The 26,590-nt window shown below is 41.5% G+C and overlaps 1 protein-coding gene across 6 annotated transcripts in view; it reads right to left on the bottom strand.

The window, feature by feature from the left end:
* RAB27A (RAB27A, member RAS oncogene family) overlaps positions 1-23,836 on the bottom strand; it is a 71,264-nt gene extending 47,428 nt beyond the window's left edge. Inside the window, exons 1-3 of one of the 6 annotated variants that reach the window (XM_074964760.1) lie at positions 23,738-23,822; positions 22,639-22,678; positions 7,665-7,836 (exon numbers count right to left, since the gene is read on the bottom strand). The gene's annotated coding sequence lies outside the window, so the exon portion shown is untranslated. Of the gene's footprint in view, positions 1-7,664; positions 7,855-8,783; positions 8,910-22,638; positions 22,679-23,737 lie in introns of those variants that run through there. The other 5 variants (XM_074964763.1, XM_074964764.1, XM_074964762.1 and 2 more) reach the window with 5 other exon arrangements.
* Between the last annotated feature and the right edge of the window lie 2,754 nt (positions 23,837-26,590).

Here is a 26,590-nt window from a genome sequence, read left to right as displayed (position 1 = left end):
CACTTTAAGACTCCATTCTGACCTGTGACAATGTGATGCAATTTATTTAATAAGTATACAAAATACACTTTCTTGCAGACAGTTACTGGTCACCATTGCTTGAAAAATGTTGGGAGTATCTAATTTATTTAGAGAGAGATCCTGAATAAGTGATAGGAAAATAATCCCGCAACATTTACCTGTTTGAGTAACCACAAGCAGCCCCACTGAAGTCAGTGGTCCAATTCCTTAGTATTTTATTGGGTCAAACTTCCACTGACTTCAAAACAATAATATGGCAGAATAAGAACTGGTAAAAATTTATGGACCAATCCTGCTCTCACTGACTTTCATGGAAGGAAAAATTAGACCCTTACAAAAGGGTTTCATAATTTCAATCGAAATAGTCTGGTGAATAAAGCTGCCCTCCATAAATATAGTTTCAGGATTTGTACTGAAATTCTTAGAGGATTTTTAATAGCTTTTATAGCTAAATATTTCTGACCCAAACCCGTTGCAGTCTCCTTTCACACTACTTTAGTGTAGCCGCATCAAGAACTTGTATACACTTGTATAGTGTAGCTCAAATCATAGTCTTATTGTCTGCTCGATAAAGCATCACAGAATTTACTTCAGTAGATTTCAAAAATTCAGAATTCGACAGTAAGAGATCACCAATTCCATGAGGAAGAGAACAGTCTGACAAATGGTTAGCCTAATGAAGTCTTGGGCAGCACAACCAGAACTAGACATAACTACAGGCCCAGCCTCAAGAAAAAGACACAGGAAATAAAAAAAATATATATAAGCCACACTTTATAGCACTTTACAGAGCCCCACAAAAGCTTTGTAAAGGTGGGTAAGCAACATTATCTCCATTGTGCAAAGGGGAAACCCAGGCGCTCTAGGAATCAGGAGGACATGGGCAGTCCGGCCTAGTGGTCACGAGGGGGAGTTTGGAGCAGAGAAATGAAAGTGAGGGTGTGACACCCTGTACCCCATGTTCACTACTTTTAAATGGTTATATATTTTGTACAAACTATGCCTTGTGAGGTATCATTTGAAAACTCAATCTTCTGGATATTATTATTCTGTTAAAATGTGTGTGACAACACTGCATGCAAAATTATATGATTTTGCTTTACATTACTAAAATATGTTCTGGTTCTGGAGAATGTTGTTTCTGAAGAGCTAATTTGTGGGCAAAGAACCGACCGCGCGTGTGAAGAAACTATTAACTGCTTAAGCAGCCATCCTCCAAGGAGGAGATGATATAAACAAAAATTTATATTTCATCCCGGAGATGGTTCAAATCTCACGTACACAGGGGACTGTTCTTCTACACCCCAGCAGGGGGTAATCTTGAAAGGAGGAAGAGGAGGGGGGTATAAAAATAAGAGACCATGACCCCCACATCACCCCTCTCTTCCTCCCATCTCTCTGTTCATCAGTGAACACCTGAAGGACTCTGAAGTGGGGGAGGGGTACCTGGCTGAAAGGAAATCCAGTCTGAATTGTTGCAGCTTATGGGGAGAAAGTTATTTTGCTTTTAAAGTTCACTTAGGTATTTGCTTTTAAGTTCACTTGTGTTTTTATTTCTTCTGTAACCAATTCTGACTTTTATGCCTTATCACTTGTAATCACTTAAAATCTGTAGTTAATAAACTTGTTTTGCTTTATTGTTTTATCTAAACCTGTGTGTTGGATTGAAGCGTTTGGGAAGCTCTATGTAGGATAACAAGACTGATGCGTAATCATTACCCAGTGTTGGAATGATGGACTTACTATGAGCTTATACTGTCCAGGAGAACACTGAGCAGTGCGAGACGCACATTTCTGGGGAACAAGGCTAAGATTGAAGAATATGCGTACGTAAATTCACGAATGGCTGGGAATGCATTTGTGTAACATCGCTAGGAGTGAGTTTACATGCCAGTGGCTATATATGAGTAGGACCGGGAAGGTGGCTGTTCACAGCAAAGCAGTGTAAAAGGCACCCCAGACTAGAGAATTAAGGGGACTCAACTATTCAACAATCCAGATTGTACCCTTGGGAATGTCACAGAGGGTCAGAACCAGAATCAGAGGCTCTAAAATCACCAAGCCAAGGGTCAAGCTAGAGTAAGAGCCAGGAATCCAAGCCCAGGGTCAGAACCGGGTTACCTGGAGTCAAGGAAGGCAGGAGTAGGGCTGGGTCTGAGGCAGGAATGAGGCTAGGACAGGGCTGAAATAGGGGAATGGTGAGACTCAAGCATAGCAGAAATCACAGCAAAAAAAAAAGTGGGACTGCAACATGGTAGGGGCAGAAGTTAATGCAGCCCACAGCCAAATGCTCTGAGCAGCCAGCACCCTGCTGCTGCCCTTAAGAGCAGGTGTGCTAATCCCTTCAGCCAACTGGGGGAAAAAAGAGGGTGTGTGACCAAACAGGCAACTCAGTTGGGGCCCAGCTATGTTCATTAGACTGTCTGGGGGTTAAGCTGGCAGGTAAGCAGGCCAGCTGTAGGCCCTTACATGTAATGGACAGAGAGATGTCAAGCAACTTGCCTAAGGTCCTTCAATGAATCAGTGGCTAAGCCAGTCTCAGATCAGACCATGCTTCCTCTGTACCTCTTCTGAAACAACTTGTCCCTGATCACAGTATGTTTTCCTTTCCCCAAAAGACCACTGAAAGTATTTTATTCAGTGACCTAATTACCTAAATATAAAACAGAACAATTTATTGTTAATGCTTATTAAATTCACTCTGACGTGTTTTTTCAGCTTGGGAACTCCTTTAGGTTTTGTGAGGGGAGCTGGTATGGAGCACTATCGGCTCCCTCAGTAATGCCAACATGATTAGTCAAGTTGAGAACAATTTAAGACCAGAGTAGGCTAGAGGATTTATTGAAGCACAGCTTCTGGAAATCTGGCTAGAGGAACAGGATAAGAGATGGTGAAAGAACAAGCAACAACCTCTTTGGCATGTTGCAATTTGCGCTCGATGGTGGTTACTTACAATGAGCATGTACAACCTACTTGTCTGGAAGGGTCTGAATATAAGAAGTAGAAGGATTTCAACCTCTCCAACACATTAATATGTTTTCCCTTCTTTATTGAAAAAGGAGCAGCAGGGGGAGTTAAGGGAACGGTTTGTAAAGCATTTCCTTCCCTCCAGTAGTTTACTTCAGGTAGTAAATTATACTTCTAACTTTTCTCCTACCAGCCAAGCATCTCTACTCTTTTTCCAGAAGCCAAGTCTATCAAAAATAGAAGGACTTTGCTAAAAAAAAAGGTACAATTAGAATTAGGGAATTCTTTTTTCATATGAAGTTGCATGGAGCTAAAACCGACTTGAAGGCAAATGGTGGAGAATAGAACTGAAACAAAAGTCCTGGCACAGTCAAGGAATTATGATGTGATTGGAATAAGAGATACTTGGTGGGATAACTCACATGACTGGAGTACTGTCATGGATGGATATAAACTGTTCAGGAAGGACAGGCAGGGCAGAAAAGGTGGGGGAGTTGCATTGTACGTAAGAGAACAGTATGACTCCCCAGAGCTCTGGTATGAAACTGCAGAAAAACCTGAGTGTCTCTGGATCAAGTTTAGAAGCGTGAGCAACAAGGGTGATGTCGTGGTGGGAGTCTGCTATAGACCACCGGACCAGGGGGATGAGGTGGACGAGGCTTTCTTCTGGCAACTAACGGAAGTTACTAGGTCGCAGGCCCTGGTTCTCATGGGAGACTTCAATCACCCCGATATCTGCTGGGAGAGCAATACAGCAGTGCACAGACAATCCAGGAAGTTTTTGGAAAGTGTAGGGGACAATTTCCTGGTGCAAGTGCTGGGGAAACCAACTTGGGGCTTGACCTACTGCTCACAAACTGGGAAGAATTAGTAGGGGAAGCAAAAGTGAATGGGAACCTGGCAGGCAGTGACCATGAGATGGTCGAGGTCAGGATCCTGACACATGGAAGAAAGGAGAGCAGCAGAATACGGACCCTGGACTTCAGAAAAGCAGACTGATTCCCTCAGGGAACTGATGGGCAGGATCCCCTAGGAGAACAACATGAGGGGGAAAGGAGTCCAGGAGAGCTGGCAGTATTTTAAAGAATCCTTATTGAGGTTACAGGGACAAACCATCCCGATGTTTAGAAAGAACAGTAAATATGGCAGGCGACCAGCTTGGCTTAACAGTGAAATCCTTGCTGATCTTAAACACAAAAAAGAAGCTTACAAGAAGTGGAAGATTGGACAAATGACCAGGGAAGAGTATAAAAATATTGCTCTGGCATGCAGGAGTGAAATCAGGAAGGCCAAATCACACCTGGAGTTGCAGCTATCAAGAGATGTTAAGAGTAACAAGAAGGGTTTCTTCAGGTATGTTAGCAACAAGAAGAAAGTCAAGGAAAGCGTGGGCCCTTACTGAATAAGGGAGGCAACCTAGTGACAGAGGATGTGGAAAAAGCTAATGTACTCAATGCTTTTTTTGCCTCTGTCTCCACGAACAAGGTCGGCTCCCAGACTGCTGCACTGGGCAGCACAGCATGGGGAGGAGGTGACAAGCCCTCTGTGACAAAAAGAAGTGGTCCAGGAGTATTTAGAAAAGCTGGACAAGCACAAGTCCATGGGGCCGGATGCACTGCATCCGACAGTGCTAAAGGAGTTGGCGGATGTGATTGAAGAGCCATTGGCCATTATCTTTGAAAACTCATGGCGATCGGGGGGAGGTCCCGGACGACTGGAAAAAGGCTAATGTAGTGCCCAGCTTTAAAAAAGGGAAGGAGGATGATCCTGGGAACTGTCAGCCTCACCTCAGTCCCTGAAAAAAAGTCATGGAGCAGGTCCTCAAGGAATCAATTCTGAAGCACTTAGAGGAGAGGAAAGTGATCAGGAACAGTCAGCATAGATATCTGATGAGGTTCAACAGGGACAAGTGCAGAGTCCTGCACTTAGGACGGAAGAATCCCATGCACCACTACAGACTAGGGACCTAATGGCTAGGCAGCAGTTCTGCAGGAAAAGACCTAGGGGTGACAGTGGACGAGAAGCTGGATATGAGTCAGTGTGCCCTTGCTGCCAAGAAGGACAATGGCATTTTGGGATGTATAAGTAGGCGCATTGCCAGCAGATCGAGGGACGTGATCGTTCCCCTCTATTAGACATTGGTGAGGCCTCATCTGGAGTACTGTGTCCAGTTTTGGGCCCCACACTATAAGAAGGATGTGGAAAAATTGGAAAGCGTCCAGTGGAGGGCAACAAAAATGATTAGGGGACTGGAACACATGACTTATGAGGAGAGGCTGAGGGAACTGGGATTGTTTAGTCTGCGGAAGAGAAGAATGAGGAGGGATTTGATAGCTGCTTTCAACTACCTGAAAGGGGGCTCCAAAGAGGATGGATCTAGACTGTTCTCAGTGGTAGCGGATGACAGAATGAGGAGTAATGGTCTCAAGTTGAAGTGGGGGAGGTTTAGGTTGGATATTCGGAAAAACTTTTTTACTAGGAGGGTGGTGAAACACTGGAATGAGTTACCTAGGGAGGTGGTGGAATCTCCTTCCTTAGAAGTTTTTAAGGTCAGGCTTGCCAAAGCCCTGGCTGGGATGATTTAGTTGGGGATTGGTCCTGCTTTGAGCAGGGGGTTTGACTAGATGACCTCCTGAGGTCCCTTCCAACCCTGATATTCTAGGATTCGATGCGGTCCACCACATCAACAAAGGAAAGCAATTAATAAGAGACTGGAAATTTCTAAATATACTTGGAAAGTCAAAAACTAAGAGCCGAATTGTAATTTGAGAGATTCTACAGAGGAATGCCAAATTCTTATTACATTTTCCTCCAATTTCAATCAAGCTCTTTTAACAAGATAATCTTAGCACTTGGAATTTGACCTTAGCTGAGCTCACTAGAAAGCTGTTAACTTTAATAATGAGTCAATAATTATTTTTCTACTTTGTACAGACCTAGGAACTTAGAAGGTGAGTTGGAGAAAGCCAAAGGACACCTGATCTGCTTGGAGCATTCTTAAACTCAAGTATCAGGAAGATGGTGCTATGTACATTCACACATCTTCAGGGATGGGTTATAAAGAGAACAGAAAGTCAGTGGTCACTTGAGTATGATTCTTCCCCATGAGGAACATGCCAGATCAGTTACATGTTATGCCATGATTCCTGCTGGGATCAGGGCACCTGACTGAGGGGGGGGGGGAAGGATGGCTCTACTAATGATAAACATTGTAGTCTTCAGATAATACTGCAGAAGAACTGTTTAATTCCAGTGCTGAAAGCAGTGTATACTCAGTGTCACTGCTGGCTGTCTTTGTTCTTTGACAGAAGTCTGTCAAGAAAATTTTCCAATTCAGTTGAGGATGTCTATCACCACTCTTCTGACAATTCTTATCAGTGAAGGACTTTTTCTTCCTTTAAGTCATTAAAATAAGATATGAACACACAACATGTGCTTAATCTTCACAAGGCCACAACAGATGTTGAACATTAGGCTTGCAAGGCTGGCAGGCTGAGAGCAAACAGTAGAGAGCCAAAGTTGATGTCATTTGCCAGCCAATTTCTGCTACAGAGCCTCTCTGGCAATTAAACACGAAGCTCAAAAAGCCAGCAGACTGGTTTTAATACATGTTGTCAAGACAATAAAGACCAAAGTGCAAATTCAACTGATTCATGGCACTTTGTTTTTAAATCACTGACAACTAAGCAAAGCCCAAAATAAAAAACTCTTAACCAAATGATAGGGGAGCAGGACCAAAGGAGGAGCACAAGGAATATGAGGAGACAGACTGGTAATGAAACTGATTCTTACCATTATTACTACAGAATTAGATAAGACGCTAGAGAAATCTCCTTGGGGGCGGGGAGAGAGAGCGCGCGCGCCTCTCAAAAACCATCATCCTTACTTGATCAAACATCAAAGGTCAGATTCACTGGCGAAGTAAAGGAGGAACTGACAGTTCATCTATGGGTAAAGCACTGTAAAGAAAATCTGACCATATACCAGATGAGTTCTCCGTTCAGAGCTAGTGTTATGAAAAGTTAGTGAATACAGCAACATTCCCAAATATGCAACTCTGAGAGCTGAAAGCATTATGTTGATCCTTTTGTACTTGCCTCACTCCAGTACAAAGACCAGATGATCATTCTTCATGGTAGAAAGGTAAAGATTAAACTTTGCCAGTGTCCGATTGTGAAATGTCCTTGCAGTGATTAAAATGAATGAAGGTCAAGCTCTCTTTGTTATAAGCAGTTGTCTTTGTTGCTTCCAAAATGTTTTTTTTGGATTGCATGCTTCAGAGTATTCAGCAGCAAAAAAGGATTGAAGTAAAATTTCAATGTTCTTTTATTGTAACAGACAGTAAATCTAGGCATTATTTATACTAATTACTGCATTTTTACCACCACAAATAAAAGTAGGATAAGTATGTTTGAAGTCAGTGGCTCCTTACTCCTAGTCTCTCATATTAAGGAGCATAAATGAGACAATCCAGTTTCTCCACTCTAATAGTAAGTAATTAGTTCCCAAGGAATTAAAAGGTTACAATATTTAATAAAAAGCTACAATTGTTATGATCTTGAGGACACACTTCACTGGGATACAAGTATCTTTTCAATAATAGGACACACAAATGTACTACTGTGAAATAAATACATACTTCAAAAGCACTTTTTTTTTTTTTGGTTGGAACTTACCTTAGCCTTAACCCCACAAAATAGCCAAATATTAGCTCTCCTTGCCAGCTCTTCATCAGTACTGCAGAGACTCCTAGGCTCCATTCTGCATTCCTACTGACTTCACCTGAAGGCAGGACAGGTAGGTCCTATTCTCAGCTCCTTCCTGAATCACTTCCCTCTGCTTCCTCATCTGCAAACATAATTTATACTACTACTTGAGGTCATCTAGGAGTTGCGGCAGGCTTAATTCTACTGGTCAATTTTTTCACCAAAATCATATTTTGACAAAATAATTGACACCAAATTGAAAGTTCGAACAGAAAATTTTCATATTGGTTGAATTTTTCTGGTTTTAAAACAAATTTTTCCAGTGAAAATGTTTGAAAACCAAACATTCATTTGAAAAGCTAAACATTCTTTTCAGGGTTTTTGTTTGTTTGTTTTGAAAGTTTCCCACAAAAAAGTAATTGGCATTTTTCAACCAGCTCTGCTTAATTCATTAATGTTTATCATCGCATCACTCGATGGAAGGTACAATGTAGGTGTGAAGTATCATTATATTGACATTGATCACATTAACCCTGCTCAGAAGTTTCGAGTTATGTGAAGCAGTGCACACTAGAGAAAGGAATTTAAGGTCAGGAACTCCCGAGCAGAGATAGGTGAATAATGGATTTTTCAGTTTGCTGGCAGATCTGACTTTTTAAAAAATTCATTTTGAGTTTACCTGAAAATGAAACTTTTCAGAATTTTTATTAAATCAGAGCAGAAGAGAGGCGTTTGGGGTCAAACAACACTTTAATTTGACCTGAAAGGGTTCATATCAATTTTGAGCTTTTTTCAAAAGAAATCATATTTGCTTTAAGGGTAAAATGTAAGGAAATTACAAAATGAAGTTGTTTCAGCCCAAACAAATTGAACATTTCAAAAGTATTGAAACAAAACACTTAAACTTTTTCTGAATTGGAGGGTGGGGGGCAGGACTGAGAAACGATTTGGTGCAATAGATATGAACCATGAAACATTTTGTGTTGCTGAATCTGCACCTTCTCCTGAAGGGGGGGGGGGGGGAAAAAAAAGACCAAAATATTTTGCCCAGCTCTACTCCAGAGTTCTTATCACAGCTCTGTCACTGACCTGCAGTGTGGCCTTAGTCCCAATATTTGCCCTCTCTGCCTCACTTTCTCCATCTGTAAAATTCAGGTGCTGACTTCAGATCCACATGAAAGGGATAAAAGTAATGTTGAACCACACAGTATAACTCATGCAAGTCCTGCATCTGATCAGACTCAAGTGTTAAGTTCCAATCTATAGGATGTTCAGTTTCTTATCTTGAACCTTTTTTAGATAAGGGAGGTAAGGGGGTGGGGAGGGTGGAGAGAAGAAAAAAAGTGAAATGGGTTCCAGCCCCTTGTAGTGTAGAAGTAGAAATGGATTTTATTAAAAAGCTCTATTTTTTTAGAAAATGAACACAAAGTGTAGAAAGAGATTAGAATCCAGATTGCAGTGAACATCCTAGTCAAGAGTGTGTGTTGGGGGTCGGGAATCAGGGGTTGGAAGGAGGTTGTTTGTGGGGTTCTTTTAAATACAAGAAGTGACCACAAAAATAAGTAAATGATTGTTGTTTTCAGCTCACGATAGATTTGGTAAAACATGTAATAATCAACAGAAAAGAGGGTAAGACTAGTGTTTACATATACTAACTTGACTCATGTAGGTCTGTACCCCGGCAAATTACAAAATTGACATTTATTTTTCTGCAGTTCCCATACCATTAAAAAGAAAGCAGCTCTATTTGAGAAGAACGGAAGATGGAACATAACAGATGGATGAAATCATAGCTATTAGCAGGCTATAGCTTTAGTATGGGTGGGATGTCTACTGGTTTCACTTTCTGCGAGTACTCATTTTGAGCCTGTTTTTATCTAAGTGGTATTTAAGCTAGTAAGAACCAAAAATATCAAGCCCCCCATGTTCTTGAAAGAAGCTTTAAAAAAATAAACCAACAGCTTCTGATGCCTCTGCTTTCAGTATGAGAAGAATTAGAAATGCACTATTTTTTTAAACAGATCAGTGATCCTTATCTGTATGGCAAAATGAGTTGATGAGTAAGTGCATTTTTTATCTCAAAGAGAGACTGCAGTTTACAGGAAGCTGTGGTAGTGATGAAAAGAAAGAATAAGTAACTACCACAGTTTCCTTAGAAAGAAGAATTTTAATACATTGTATGATACTGTGAAAAATTACAATGCAGTTTCTACAGTTGTCTGGATTTTTTTCTCTGGGTTTAAGTTTAACAGTCCCATAGAACTGAAAGGGACCTTGAGAAGTCATCTAGTCCAGTCCCCTGCACTCAAGGCAGGACTAAGTATTATCTAGACCATCCCCGACAGGTGTTTGTCTAACCTGCTCTTAAAAATCTCCAGTGATGAAGACTCCACAACCTCCCTAGGCAATTTATTCTAGTGCTTAACCACCCTGACAGTTAGGAAGTTTTTCCTAATGTCCAACCTAAACCTCCCTTTCTGCAACTTAAGCCCATTGCTTCTTGTCCTATCCCCAGAGGTAAAGAACAACAATTTTTCTCTCTCCTCCTTATAACAACCTTTTACATACTTGAAAACTTCCCTCATAGGTCATGTTTTCTAGACCTTTAATCATTTTTGTTGCTCTTCTCTGGACTCTCTCCAATTTGTCCACATCCTTCCTGAAATGTGGCACCCAGAACTGAACACAATACTCCAGTTGAGGCCTAATCAGAGCAGAGCAGAAGAATTACTTCTTGTGTCTTGCTTACAACATTCCCGCTAATACATCCCAGAATGATGTTTGCTTTTTTTGCAACAGCGTTACACTGTTGACTCATTTAGCTTGTGGTCCACTTAGACCCCCAGATCCCTTTCCGCAGTACTCCTTCCTAGGCAGTCATTTCCCATTTTGTATGTGTGCAACTGATTGTTCCTTCCTAAATAGAGTACTTTGCATTTGTCCTTATTGAATTTCATCCTATTTACTTCAGACCATTTCTCCAGTTCGTCTAGATCATTTTGAATTTTAATCCCATCCTCCAAAGCACTTGCAACTCCACCCAGCTTGGTATCATCTGCAAGCTTTATAAGTGTACTCTGTATGCCATTATCTAAATCATCAATGAAGATATTGAACAGAACCAGACCCAGAACTGATCCCTGTGGGACTCCACTCGTTATGTCCTTCCAGCATGACTGTGAACCACTTATAACTACTCTCTGGGAACGGTTATCCAACCAGTTATGCACCCACCTTCTAGTAGCTCCATCTAGGTTGCATTTCCCTAGTTTCTTTATGAGAAGGTCATGCGAGACAGTATCAAAAAACTAAAGTCAAGATATACCACATATACTGCTTCCCCCTATCCACAAGGCTTGTTACCTGTCAAAGAAAGCTATCAAGTTGGTTTGATAGGATTTGTTCTTGACAAATCCATGCTGACTGATACTTATCACATTATCTTCTGGACATTTGTAAACTGATTGCTTAATTATTTGCTGCATTATCTTTCTGGGTACAGAAGTTAATCTGACTGGTCTGTAATTCTCTGGGTTGTCCTTATTTCCCTTTTTATAGATGGGCACTGTATTTGCCCTTTTCCAGTCTTCTGGAATCTCTACCGTCTTCCATGACTTTTCAAAGATAATTGCTAATGGCTCAGATATCTCCTCAGTCAGCTCCTTGAGTATTCTAGGATGCATTTCATCAGGCCCTAGTGAATTGAAGACATCTAATTTGTCCAAGAAATTGTTAACTTGTTCTTTCCCTATTTTAGCCTCTTCTGATCCTACCTCATTTTCACTGGCATTTACTACGTTAAGACATCCAATCACCACCAATCTTCTTGGTGAAAACCGAAACAAAAGAAGTCATTAAGCACCTCTGCCATTTCCACATTGTTCTCTCCCCTGCTCCCCCTCATTGAGTAATGGGCCTACCTTGTCCTTGGTCTTCCTCCTACTTCTAATGTATTTGTAGAACGTTTTCTTGTTACCTTTTATGTGTCTAGCTAGTTTGATCTCATTTTGTGCCTTGGCCTTTCTAATTTTGTCCCTACATACTTGTGTTATTTGTTTATATTCATCCTTTGTAATTTGACCTAGTTTCCACATTTTGTGGGACTCTATTTTTAGATCATTGAAGATCTCCTGGTTAAGCCAGGGTGGTCTCTTGCCATACTTCCTGTCTTTCCTACGCATTGGGATAGTCTCCTCTTGTGCCCTTAATAACGTATCTTTGAAAAACTGCCAACTGTCTTATGTTCTTTTTCCCCTTTGACTTGCTTCCCATGGAATTTTACCTACCATCTCCCTGAGTTTGCTAAAGCCTGCCTTCTTGAAATCTATTGTCTTTATTTTGCTATTCTCCCTCCTATCATTCCTTAGACTCATTAACTCTTATCATTTCATGATCACTTTCACTCAAGGTGCCTTCCACTTTCAAATGTTCAACCAGTTCCTCCCTATGTCAAAATCAGATCTACAACAGCCTTTCCCGCGGTAGCTGTCTCCACCCTCTGAAATAAAAAATGGTCTCCAATACATTCCAAGAACTTATTGGATAATCTGTGCCCTGCTGTATTATTTTCCCAACAGATGTCTGGGTAGTTGAAGTCCCGCATCACCACCAAGTCCTGTCCTTTGGATGATTTTGTTAGCTGTTTAACAAGGAACATATTTGTTCCTTGCTCTGGCTGATCTGGTCTAGTACAGTAAAGGAACAGAAATATTGCCTTTTAAAACTCGTCTAAGACTGGGAACCCCTTTTTTTTGGGGAGGGGGGGTCTTTCAATACAAAGGGCAGTCTTCCTAATATAAAGCTGCTTTACAGCTACCCAATAGGACAGAGCTCTCTCTCTCTATAAAAAGCTGTAAAGCTTTTTCCTCACTATGGCTTTGTCTTGAGTAGAAGGCCTTAGACCTTGTCTACTCGATCAATGCTTTGCAGAGCCTTTAGTGTAGATGCAGGTTATGCCAACAGGAGGAATTTTTCCGTTGGTATAGTAATATCACTTCCCCAAACATTACACTTGGGTTTTTGCTGCCCTAGCAACGTCTGCCAAGAGTGTTTTTTCACACCGCTGACCAACATAGCTATGCCAACAAAACTTTGTATGATACTCTGCCACTACAGTAGGAAGTCTAACACCATTAGCTTGGTTTTAGCTCATGTTCTAGCCCAGAAAGAAGCCTAAGCTACAGTTTGACCAACTAACTGGTGCAAAATTTTCAAAACCACTTAAGTGACAGGCTCCTAAATACCATTTTCAAGAGCGAATAAGCACTTCAAAGCCTAGGTTTCATGAGACTAATGAGTTTAACTAGCATGTTAGCTAAACTGAAACTCAAATCACTTTTCGTGTCAAGACAATGCCTATGTGAACATGGCAAAGAGACCTGTGGCACCTTATAGACTAACAGACATATTGGAGCATAAGCTTTTGTGGGTGAATACCCACTTTGTCGGATGCACGTAGTGGAAATTTCCAGAGGCAGGTACAAATATGCAAGCAAGAATCAGGCTAGGGATAACTAGGTTAGTTCAATCAGGGAGGATGAGGCCCATTACTGCTTAGCCTTCCCATTACTGCTTAGCCTTCTCTTGTAGTGACGTTAATGAAGGCTGACTGATGTCTTGTAACTCCCATGTATTTTTTTAAACCATCACCACACACGGTACTGTCAACATAGGGAGCGATGCATTTCCCCTCTCATTCAATTTCTCTGTCAATTAAGCATGTCTTACCAGGCTGACTGAGTTCTTCCTTCATTTCTCTCTACATCATCTCACAAAAATTAAGATGCTTTCTGAGGTACGGATGCTTCTGAAATAGGTGATTAAAATGAGGACTCCAAGTACATGGGTCCCCTTCAACTTATGTTCCTTCCCACCCACCAAGAAAAGGAGTTGTTGCCTGTAATTCTAAAGGTTTTGTGAAAAAGTCAGGGCTGCAAGGCACTGAACACTTCCTGAACCACTGCGGGTTGCATGTGTTCAACACCCTGTGAAATCAGGCTACAAACCTTCTAACAAAATGTCTCAGCTGAAAAACACAATTTACTTTAAGAACTAATGTAATTAGTTTTCTGTTGTCCTGGTAGGTCAAATGAACTTCATATTTGCAGATAAAAGTAAAAAGAAGCTTTAATATCATAAGCTTAGGTTAAATCCCTCTGTAATATGAGTTAACATTGCCTTGTTAATCAGTTTATGACAAGATTCCATTCTAGCAGCTTGTTCCAAGCAGCCTCTCAATAACTCTTCCAAAGGATTCTCGAGTTTCTTTCTGAAACCAAGACTTCTAGTCCCTGCTGCACAAACACAGCAAAAGAAACCTACTACTATATCTCTGGCATTGGAGCACCATATCTGAAATTCGCAATTTAACAAAACAAGCAAACATCAATTATGCTTTATAGCCAAAGAACCCTTCAAAAGCCAACTTGAGGCCAGTTCCTGCTCCCATGGAAGTCAATGGAAGATTGGTTATCAACTTCAACAGGAGCAGAACCAAGCTCTTACTGTGTAGTATTCAAACTAGGACAAGGGATGACATTCTCCCCTTGAATCCCACTTCTTTTCCATTCTGCCACCAGTGCAAGTTTAAGTAGGGTATAACCAAATATAGCACCACAATTCAAGACCCAGCATTAGCAGACCACCAAATTTGAGCACTGCTACAGGAGCATGTCAGTAAGGATGTGTAAGCCCCATCGTTTTCAGTTTAAACCAATTTTTACTGAAAAATCCCAGGTTTTATCAGAAGTATTATTCGTTTTTTTCCAATTTTCACCCTATTTTTTATCATTCAATTATATAAAAATAACTTGTTTTATTAGAAAAATACAATACATTGCATGAGATATGTTTTACAATAATACATTTGTCTGTGTGTATATGCAAAGCTGCCTGTTGAAGGAAGGCTATTTATTAGCCATGCAGATACACACAAACAAAACAAAACAAACAAACAGGCATGCACACAAGCTCTGAAGTGCGTGTGCATCTGAACGTACTGATGAATCTCACACCCTCCATGTACACATTTCAAGCTGTTAGCAAATAACAGTTTAAAGATTTGACACTAAAATGGGAAGAAAACGAAAATCGGCATCAGAATACATTTTAGAACATAAGGAAGTATTTGAAAAAGTCTTAAAAAAACAAACAGGAGAAAAAGGATGAAGTTGCGGTGTATGTACGGCAAATGGTGTGGCATCAAAGTTGACATTCAGGCCAACCAGATTAAAGAACATTTGCAGAGCAAGAAAACAAAAACAGAAAGCAAGCAAACACTGGAATCAGCATTCATCAGGGCACAGCAGAAAGAGCAAGATCAACATGATGTAGTAAGTGAATTTGTACATGCCCTTTGTTTTTCATGGCAGCCGCTAGGCCTTGCTGATGGTCTTTTGGGGGACTTTGTACAAAATTTCTGTCCAGCTGCAAAATCCTTGCCAAATTCAATCTGACCAAGAAATATTTGGAGGAGAATGATATCACTCTGACCAACAAAATTAAAGAGAGGTTGGCTGGAAATATAGTTAGTTCTCTGATTTTTGACAAATCGCCAGATGTTCTTGACCGCCCCGCCCTGCGGATTTTGTTTTCTTTTTTTATTTTGTTGTGGAGAAGCCTGCACTCATTTTGGCAGATTGGAGTTTGTAAAGTCAGCTTGTGTCATTAAAACTTTACATGAATATGCACTTACTTGGAGAGATGCGGCAACAGTGAATTCCAACTCGGTTTCTTACTGCATGAAGTTCACGCAAGATGTAAAGCTGAATGAAAAACCTGAATTGCTTTGTTTTGTCTTGCCCAGTTCACCTACTGCATGTTTCTGTCCCTCATGCAACAGGTGTCCCCAAAATGGATGATTTGAAAAACTTTGTAATAGAAGCTGGAGCAGTTTTCAAGCATTCAAGTAAAAAACAAAACCCACACCCAACCTCTTCTATGACGTTTGAGAAGAGATCGCCTTTGAAGCAGCATTTCAGTTGCACCAACAGGATGGTTTAGTATGTATTTGGCTGTACAGAGTGTTCAGAAGGCATGGGGAAATCTTAATTTGATTTTTAGATCACAAAGATTTCAACAGTGGAAAAGTCAAAAAGCTGAAATCTCAAGCAGCTACTCAAGAAATTAGGCAAAGCCTCTGTACAAAACTCAAATTCCTAATTGAAAACACTTCAACCACTACATGAAGCACAGAAGAAACTGGAATCCAATTCTTTAACAGACAGCACATTTTCTAATACAGAGGTGTATGGCAATCTGGTTAACAATATCTCAACAGAACTTTCTCACAAAAGCACATCTGGGGAGATTCCAGAAAAAACAAAAATCTTCTCTTGTCTGTGTTGCTAGCCACTGAGCAGATCAACCTCGCAAAAACTTTCATAAGTTTTTACGAAGAGCTGTCAAAGAAGTGGGAAACTACTGTAATTCACACTATGTCCCCTGAAGCTTCTCACAGCAAATCGCCATTCTGGAAAGTCATTGTGCTGTTTGACCCCCATTGTAAAAGTGTGGCATCAGCTGATAAATTTAAAAAGTATGCTGACAATCTCCCCCTTTGGGGGTTCTAACAAAGGAAGTGAAAAACTGGAAAGTGAATTCCGCACCTACATGGCAATGCTTTCCCTGGACAACTGCTCTATCATGTCTCTTGAATACTGGAAAATCCACCATCCTGACTTTCCAACTTTGAGCCATGCTGCCTCTCGCATTCTCAGTGTCCCACCCAGCATGTAGAGAGTATTTTTGAAATTCAGCAAATTCAAGACTGTAGGAGAATGGGCCTTGGAAAAGACCCCTTTAAAAAGATTGCTACGAGCCTACGTGATGCAGGACTTTTGGAAATTACACTGAAGGACTTCACATAAAACAGTGAGTGTTTATAAATATGTTTAAATATTGTGCCCAATTATTAAATGTAAATATTTATAGACTAATAGTTCAAAGTCTATAACAGTAAACTATTTATTCAAAAGAAAAGTTTTATTTGGGGATTAGCGATATATTGTTTTCTTAAACTCAGATGGCATGGTGTTTTGAGTTCTGTTTTAGTTCTGCAGCAAACCACATGGAATTCCATTCAAAGGATTAATCTACTGAATACTTTTTTCCCATCCTTCCACCAAAATAAAACCCGATATTTACCCTGAAAAATTATTAATAGTTTTTTGCACCGATTTTCAGCTGTTTTTGTTGTTGTTGTAATAAACACCGATAAATTCCCAGGAAAACATAAATAAAACCACCACCAAAAAACAAAGGGCCCTAGGTATGTGATGTTATGCACCAGTAGCAGCTTAAAATACTGGAATCCTACCTGAAACGAAAGTAAAAACAACTCATAGCAAAACCAAAGGGGATTAAATCTAAAATATTGCCTGCACCCTGGGGCAGTCAGTCACTTATGAAGTCTGGTTTGAAGCCAGAAAAAAAAAAAATTAAATCAAATCAGTCTCTAAAACCTGAAAAGGGGGGGGGGGGGAATACTAACCTTTCACCACCATCCACACTTTGGACATGAGTGAATTATATTTTAATAAGTATAAAAATTTGCTATAGGAAGGCACTACTTGCTGCTGATAATCACAATTACTATGCACTTCTCATGCTAAGGTTACAACATTAGCCATCCCACAAAACATCAAAAAGTTAAACAATGCAGACTGGTGTTTGTGTGTTAATTTTAAGTGAATCCCTGAAGTTTTCACAATGCAATGCAAATCTAAGTATTTATAATGCAACCATCACCATGTGTTTACAGCAGGAACATAGAAGATGTCCCTTACTATTTATGAATTTTAAACATGCTTCAAAAACAGGTGTGGAGATAGAGAAAAGAGAACCAAAATAAAGCAGATACTCACTTTTCACAGGCATTAAAGCAAGTTAGCTAGCAAAAATATGCTACCTACAAAACAGTCTGATTTGGGTAAATCACTAGCCCACAATAACCATAAAGTTTTTTGGCACATCTATTGCCAGGAGGCTAGAGGAGTTTCAGTCGATTAGTAGTCCTCACCTCTGATGCTAGCCTCCACTCTACTTTGTTTGAAAGAGTTGTTTTCTTCCTTCTCAGTGCTCATAGCAACCAATTTCATTATACCTGTTTGACTGAGCAGCTAGGAAGACTGAACAAAATAACCGTCAGTTATGAAAGCAACAAGACAGCTGTCTCCAGGCTGACCTTGGTGCACACATGCTGTTCATTTTCAGGGCAGTATAGCAGCTGTCAAACCAGCCCAAACACTTCTAAGTAGGTAGAAATGGAGAGAAAAAAAATCTTAAATGAAAGTACTTCTGCAAAACAGTCATCAGCATCTACCCTTCCAGATAGTGCTGAGTGCTGTTACCTTTGTCCATGCTCTTAACAGCAGTATTCTAAAAGCAATAGCTCAGGGAAGGACACTGCAACAATCAGGAGTACAGTACTTATTGCTTGTGATGCCTTGAGTTTCAGAACTGCAAGCATGGAATTATTTGCTTGATTTACATGCAATTACCAAAACTGCATGCACAACATAGGTATTTTATTTGCACATACAAATTGCCAGTTAGATCCTGTCTTGGCAACCTGTACACCCATATACCTGATACTTGTGCAGAATCATAGTGAAGGTGTGCGCAAGATTAGAAACCCAGGCATAAACTGTTCTAGCATTCTAAACAATTCATGGATCCCACACATTTATCACTTGATAACAAAGCATTTGTATCCTCAGATAGAAGTACAGTACAAAGGGTGGTCTCCGATAGTGGTTCCCCATATTCCTTCCTCAGCGCTCATACTTTGCGGGGGAAGAGGCATGAAGCAGATATCTTTAGTTTATAACAGAGGTACTTTAAGTATCCGGTCTTGGCTATGCTTCCTCCTCAACCAGCACCACGCACAGGCTCAGTTCTGTCCTCATCACTGGAAGATGGCAACCACTTTCTGTAACCAACCACCCCTACCCCCAGGCAGACTTTGCATTACCTGGGCCATGTACCAAGTAAACCCAGGTTGAATCCAGCTTATTGACTACATTTTGCCTTAAAATAGTATTTTTGTGCCCATCATCATGGTATCTGGGCACCTTACAAGGCTTGAGAGTCAGACATCACACTCACTCCTGCTACCTGCCGATTTACTAGTCACCTATGAAACTAGGTTTAAATTAGTTGGCAAGGTCTTGACAAAGAGGTGCACCCTGCATCTGTTTCTAAGGGCTAGTCTACACTATACCAGTATAGCTGTACTGGCAGAGCCCCCTAGCATAAATGCTGTGTATGCTAACAGAAGTAGGACTTCAGCCAGCTGAGTAACACCGCCTCCCCAAATGACAATAGCTATGCTGACAGAAACCCTCTTCTGTTGGCATATCTGCATCTACACTGGGGATCTGCAGGGATAGCTATGTCAGCTGAAGAGGTGTTTTTGTTCACACTCTAATTGACATAGCCATGCTGGCAAAACTTTGTAGTATAGACCTGGCCTAAAAGGGGCCAGGATCCTGCTTAAAAGGAGCAAATTACATAGGTGAGGTCTTACTACTAAGAAAACAGCCTCCCACACCAAAATTCTTAGTCCTAAAGACATTTAATTCCAGTGTTCTAGATAAGCATAGCTTGCTCAGTGGGTGAAACATTGCCAGGCAATGCTTAAGACAGCCTAGCATGCTACATTTACAAATAAATAAAACTTTGTATAACAATTTCAGTATTGTTCTAATTAACAGAATTAAATAAGCCATCTACAGACTAGTAGGCTCACAGACTACTGAGGCTATAATGAGACAATTGCAGGCTTTGCTCATAGACATAAGCTGCTCATAATAAGGGATGGATGAACAAGTTCACAGAAAGAAAGAAACAATTCCCAGATTGAATCCTCACCCTTAGGTTCACATCAGTTTGGATAAGGAACTCCCTGGCTCCATCTTCTGGATGACTAACTAATCTGCCTGCCTTCTGCAATGCTGGCCTGCAGATGCCTACTAAAGCTCCAATTCATTTCAAAGGGACTCCTCACACACATTCGTAAAGATAAGCACGGGTCTGCAGAACCACGACTTATGATGCTACCCATTAGTTCCCTCTTCCCCCACCAACGTAGGATGCTACCAATTAGCCTCCCTCTTGCCTCCTCTTACTCATTTTTCCTCAGGTCAAGGGAGGCCCAGTGTGTGGGTGAAAAGCCAGGAGCCAGTCATTAAACAATTCACCAAAGCAGTATTTTGGCATTTTGAACATTTTTGTTCCTTGAATTCTCCAAAATTAAAGTTATCTGAATTTCAAAAACAACATTTTGCAAACAGCTGACCTGCAAAAGAAGATTAACCATTTCAACATCTGCAAAACAAAACAAACAACAAAAACAACACCCACCCACCCACCAACCTGGTGGCTCACTTATTATTGGTGAGAAAGTACTGCCACACGTACAATGTGTAGTATACGCATTTTTCTTTCATTAACAATGTGCATTATGAATAGTTTGGATACCTAGCAAACTACCATTGTTTTAAAAGGAATTTTAGATAATAAAATTAAAGTAGTACCTAATACCTAACCTTTGGACTCTAGAGGATAGGTCAGAACTTGAAAACTTTACCAGACACCTCCATTCATAGATTTTTAAGGCTATAAGGGACACGTACGATCATCTAATCCAGTGGTTCTCAACCAGGGATACACAGGTCTTCTGGGGGTACATCAACTTATCTAGATATTTGCCTACTTTTACAACAGGTTATATAAAAAGCACTAGCAAAACCAATACAAACAAAAATTTCATATGGACAATGACTTGCTAATACCATCAGCAGTTCTCAAACTGTGGACGAGTTCATTTTAATGAGATCACCAGGGCCAGTGTTAGACTTGCTGTGGCCCAGGGCAGAAAGCAGAAGCCCAAGTCCCCCTGTGCAGGGCTGAAGCTGAAACTTGGGGTATGCAAGACAAATCAGACTCCTGAAAGGGGTAGAGTAGTCTGGAAAGGTTGAGAACTACTGATCTAGTCTGACCTCCTGCATAAACACAAGACAAAGAACCTCATCCAATAATTTCTGCATCCAACCCTGAGCTTCTGTTTGAACTATATATTTTAGATGGATATCCAGTCTTCATTTAAAGTCTTCAAGTGATGGAGAATCCACCACATTCCTAGGAAAAGCGTTCCAATGGACAACTTTGACCCTCACTTTATTGTCTGTGTTCTGCTTCCAACCATAGTCCCTCATTATGCCTTTTATAGCCATAGGATTAAGCCTACTATCCCCAACGTGAAGGGAAGAAAAGCGGAAGCCGGTGAGAGGACCACCACCAGTATGGGACAACCAATCCCCAGTGATTGTGAAGGGGCAGAGTTCTAGAATTCCTGTGCCTAGATCCTGCTTGAAAATTCCATCTTAGTTATCAGCCTCTGGCCAGTAGGTACCTGAAATCAGAGAATTTCTTCTCTCCCCCCCGCCAGTTGCTGGAAGAGTTATCCCCTCTACCCCCCAAGCTCCAGAGCCTCCTCACTGTTTGGTGAATGGGATACTTAACCTACTTTCTACCTCTCTCCTAGCCTCCTAGCTTCTGCAAGTGGAAAGAAAAAATGTTTCCTCTCTACCTTTCTCCAGCCTTTTTTTTCAGATCCATCTCCCACAAATGCCAATAACTTCCTTTGCTCAGTTTTGTCTGAGGCTGTGTTAAATTGTTGATTCTTGCACAGATTGATGGACTAGCTCCGCTTTCACCAGGGAAAGCTGCCCCTGAGCTGTCTGGTGAGTAGGCAAATGGAATTCCAGGTCTTATAGTAGGCAAAATCCTGACAAAGATCACATTGTGCCAATTCCAGGGAGCCACAATAATTCATTTGGAAGAAAATTGTTTCTATTTATATTATTATTGTATCTGAAGGAGCTATAGACTGGGTATAAAAAAAACAAACAGATTTTGTGTATGCGCTCATAAGTGGGGTGTTTATTTTTATAACACTTATAGTAAAATTGTATTATATATAAAAATAATATATGGAAGATCAATTATAAAAATGAAGCATTTGGGTTGCCACCCCCACCAAGGCTTCCTCCACAGTGGAGATAAAAATGTGTTAGCGGAACTGGTGTAAAGCATGGTTCAAGCTAACCCTGAATACTTAGGGGTGGTGTGATTACAGAAAAACCTTTGAAACAAATTTCCATAAAATTAAAATCTACCTTCTGCTGATTGCAAGAGATTGTTTTTGATGAACACCAGTGCAGTCCCGATCTGCTCCCCCTGTTTAAACTGTGTTTACTTGAACCAATTTTAACTATGTTTAAACCCATTGTGTGAACACAATTTTTTATTTCCAGCACAGACGGGATTTTCAAGACAAAGAGGAGAAACATGCTCCGGAGCAGACATAACAATCCCATTCCTGCAAAGATATATGCACATGCTTAGTTTTAAGCACATAACTAGTCCCACTCAGCTAAATGAGTTAAGCACAAATTTAAATCTCTGCAGGATCAGGGCCTGTACATGCAATAAGCTAAACACAAGGGTAGGAAAATTTAGTGTGAAGCAGAACATTTACTTTAAAAAAAAAAAAATGCAAGAGAAATTCTTAAGTCAAAGGCTTAACAATTTAATGTAGTTTTTTTAGGGACACCTATTTACTAGATCAGCAAAGACTAGATCAGTAGTTCTCAACCTTTCCAGACTACTCTACCCCTGTAACCCCACTAATTTTAAGTCCTCAGTGTTGGGAAATGTGGAGTTTCTTTAGCTGCTGTATGCTAAGACCCTGATCCTGCAAACTGGACTACATGCCATAATAAAGTTAAGCAAATGCATAAATCATTGCAAGATCAGGGCCTAAAAGTTCTTCCCTCCAGAACATGAATTTGGCCCTGAATCCTGCAAACGCTTACACATATTAATTTCAGGCATATGATAAGTCAACTATTCCAATGTATAAAGTTAAGCATGTACTTACATGTTTGCAGGACAGAAGCCTTTAAAAGTTCACAGCAGAACTGAAAGAACATGGAAAAAACTTAATTTGCACCTGGCAAACCAGTTCTAGAGAAAACCAAGCCCAACAAAGCTCCCTTTAAATGATTTAGTATTTTTGTTTTGCAAAGTTCACCATGTTTGCTGAGCCTGGAGGCCCAAGGAAAACATATCTTGATCCTTTTAAAAATATAGGCCAGGACATCTTGGGGCCTATTTAATATTTATTACAATTAAAAAGAAATCCTCTGTGTCTTTCACTCTAATTCAACTCCGGGTTAGCAATGCTAAACAAACTAAAGCAACAACACCCCTCACTTGTTCTCCCACCTGCAGAACCCCGGTCCAGCCCCTGTTTGACAGCAAATAAGAACAAACGCATGCTACGAAAAGTTATTCCGAGCCCGGCACGTCCGTGTGGAGCGCCTCCCTGGCGTTTTGCTTTAGTGCACCGATCTCTCCCAGTGCTGCTTCCATGTGAGCCACCAAGCTCCCGCCGATCCGAGGGAGATTTTAAACGGCTCGACACACAGGAAAGTCGATCAGCATCCACGGGAGATAACTTGCGCTTAGCGAGGGCTCAGCAGGTTTCTGGTGGAGCAGGCTCAGGGGGACCTTGGAGGAGTTTGTCAAGCAGCGTTTCCTGAGGCCAGGCGGGGGCTGGGATCCTGCCCCCGAAGGACCCGTTACGTTTTATTTTGAAACCAACCGTTTGGTCCCCTTACACCTGCGCCGGGGCCATGCCCTGTAACGACACGCAGCGCCCAGCTCCCGCCGAGCCACCGCGCCAATCTCCCGCGCCCGACCGGGAAAGCTCGGGAGCCCGGCATCGCCGCTTGGGCTCCCGGGAGAGGTGAGAAGAGGCCGGGCAAAGCAGACCCAGCCCGTCCTCCCTGGAGTAACCCGCTGCCCGGCCAGCTCCAGCGCTTCCTTCCGGACGCTGCTCCCCAGCCCAGCCAGGTCTCCGACCCCCTCTCCGGGCTGCTACCGCCCCGCGCCGCGCCCCTGGCTCCACCCTCACACCCCTGGGCGCTCCTCACCCCGGGCGGCCAGCGAGGACACCGAGCTCGCAGCCCCCTTACCTAGCGACAGCTCCCCGCTCTGCTCCAGCCAGCGCCGAGTCCCTTTGGCCCCTGCCCTTTTTTAGGCGGCGAGCGTGTGTTTTCCGTCAAGGCGACATCACTTCCCGTAAGCCCGAGCGGGGGGCGGTCACTGCCCCTCCCCGCCGGGCCGGCACCCCTGGCGGAGGGCGCCCTAGTCACACTCGGCCACAGGGCTCTCGCGGTGCAGCAGTAGCACAGGCCCGGGGCTGTCCCCTACCCTGCGGCTCAGCTAAATCGCCTGAGAGCGAGCCTGGGTGCCAGCTCCCTCTGTAACACACATTTATCTAAAGCGGCAATTCTTCAACAAAAATCTTCAAAAGCAGACCCCCAAGGAGAAGCTGCAGAACTAGACTTAATTTGCAAACTGGACACCATCAAATTCGGCCTGAATAAAGACGAAGTGGATGGGTCACTACAAAAACTAATTTCCCCCATACTGTTACTCACACCTTCTTGTCAACTGTTTGAAATGGGGCATCCTGATTGACCTCATTACTGCTACAAAGTATTCTACTGTTAAGAATAGCCCACTTCCACCTTAATTGAATTGTCTAATTAGCACTGACACACACCCCCACGCACGCACACACTTGGTAAGGCAACTCCCATCTTTTCATATGCTGTGCACTTATACCTGCCTACTGTATTTTCCACTCCACGCATCTGATGAAGTGTGTTTTAGCCCACCAAAGCTTATGCCCAAATAAATGAGTTAGTCTTTAACGTGCCACAAGTACTCCTTGTTGTTTTTGCACATTTATAGTAAAATCATAGGTGCTGGAACTAGGATGCTCATACTGCCACAGCCCCTGGCAGGAAGTGGTGTCATTATATACAGGTAAGGTGACCAGATGTCCTGATTTTATAGGGACAGTCCTGAGATTTGGGGCTTTGTCTTATATAGGTGCCTTTCTCCACCCCCCTGATCCCCCAATTCCAATTTTTTACACTTGCTATCTGGTCACCTTTTGTAGAGCATTTACAATTTGGTTCAGGGGCTCTCAGCCCACACACACACACCCTTATAAAAATTGTTCCAGCAGCCCTGAGTGAAGGTGGGATGAGACACACCCCGTCCCCAGGTGCTATCTAAACACACAGGAAGAGTCTCTGCCCTAGCTTACCCTCATCGTAAATACAAGCCACAAGTAGGGGTGGAAGATAAAAGTAACTTAACACTCAAACCTGCCTTGGTTTTAATTAAGCTGGTGCTAACCTCTGTGCATACACAGAGATTATGCATTTAAAACTGGTTATAATATTCTAGAGTTTTGCCCTGAACAGCTCATCCTTGTGTACAATGAGATCAGGGCCAGGAGTAGGGCTCTTAAGTGCTATATTAATAGCAAATCAGCTTTTTAAAAGCTAGAGTTAGACTGGTGCAAGCCCCTCTGAAGAGTCTTATTTCAGTTTAGTGACTTATTATAGGGCAAGTAAAGCCACTAAGCATGTACCCACTCAAAATTGCACCAATCTTTCCTTAATCTTACACAGTGTGATCCTAGGGTATGCCTCAATTGCATTGTAAACACAGGTTTATGGGACCCAGTGTCTCCAGACTTACACCTGAGCATTCACACTCCATTGTAAACCTAGGTTTACAATGGATCCTGGACCCACAACAAATACTATTATGTCCATATTACACTATGCAGACTTTCTGACTTGGGTCTGTGGCTTGAGCTGCATCCACAGAGCAAAAAATGACAGGACTTGAACCTGAATAGCATCTGGCTCTCCTCTCCCCACGGAGTAGGAGATTTGAGACAGGTTTACAATGGAACATAGACATATCCATAGTCCGATATTGCACAGGTCAAAGCTGGTTTTAACTTATCCTTATTCTAAATAATAAATATCAGTTGTCCCCAATTACTGCAAAGCCTAGCTATTTTAGATCTTTGATTTGTGAAGCCTATGTCTACTGCTAGAATTTTCTTTCATTTAATATATTTACTATCTGTTGCAAATGGATGGCAAAGCATTTTACAAACTAGGTATAATTAGTACTAAGTAAATGCAACTTCCTCTGTGGCGGAGGCCACCAAAGTCGGACACTACATACCACTGCTGAAATTTCTTGAGCACAAAGTAGTCCAAGTGAAGAAAAGGTGAATAGAAGGTGATCTTTTAATTGAAAAAAGTTGTCTTTTATTCCTCTCGTACAATATATCTTTTCTGAAAGCAGCTTACACTCCTTGAGCTTGAGATAGACTGCTTATTACAGACAGATACAGCAGGCTTCCAGGGGTAAACATCATTTTTTGCCCACAGTTAATTTTGATAACAGCTAATGTGAATCTTTGCTGCCACCTGGCAGCTGTTTTCCTTTTGAAACCAATCCAAAACAATTGCAAAATTTTTTCTCCAGACTGTCCCTCCCACTTCTATTGTAAAAGAGGTGCTCTCTCTCAAATACTCTTCCCCCCCTCCCCCCGGCCAAAAGTCGTGGTATGCTGCTTCTTTTAGTCATAGACCTTAAAAGAGGCATACACGGGAACAAAGTAATGCAAAAGTGCTTTGGAAAACTGACAGATAGCATGGCCTAGTAAACTAAGAGTCAGACAACCTCAGTTCTACTCCTGGTTCTGTCACTGGAGTTGTTGTATGGGCAACACACTTCACCATAATTTCTGCATTTGTAAAATGGGAAATAATGGCACTTCCCTTTGTAAAGGTCTTTGAGATCTATGTTCTTGGTGTCATAGAGGAACAGCTTAGTTAGGCTGATGCTTGTGGAAGAGGGTAGTTTTGTATTAATTGTATTTTTAATTCATAGTCATAGGACCTAGTGTATAAAATAAACTGGTTCTATATATTGAAATCAAAATA

This window comes from Natator depressus, chromosome 10, assembly GCF_965152275.1.
Source record: "Natator depressus isolate rNatDep1 chromosome 10, rNatDep2.hap1, whole genome shotgun sequence".
NCBI lineage: Eukaryota > Metazoa > Chordata > Testudines > Cheloniidae > Natator > Natator depressus.
The sequence above is the reverse complement of the archived record's forward strand: the minus strand, read 5'-3'. Positions and strand labels throughout refer to the sequence as shown.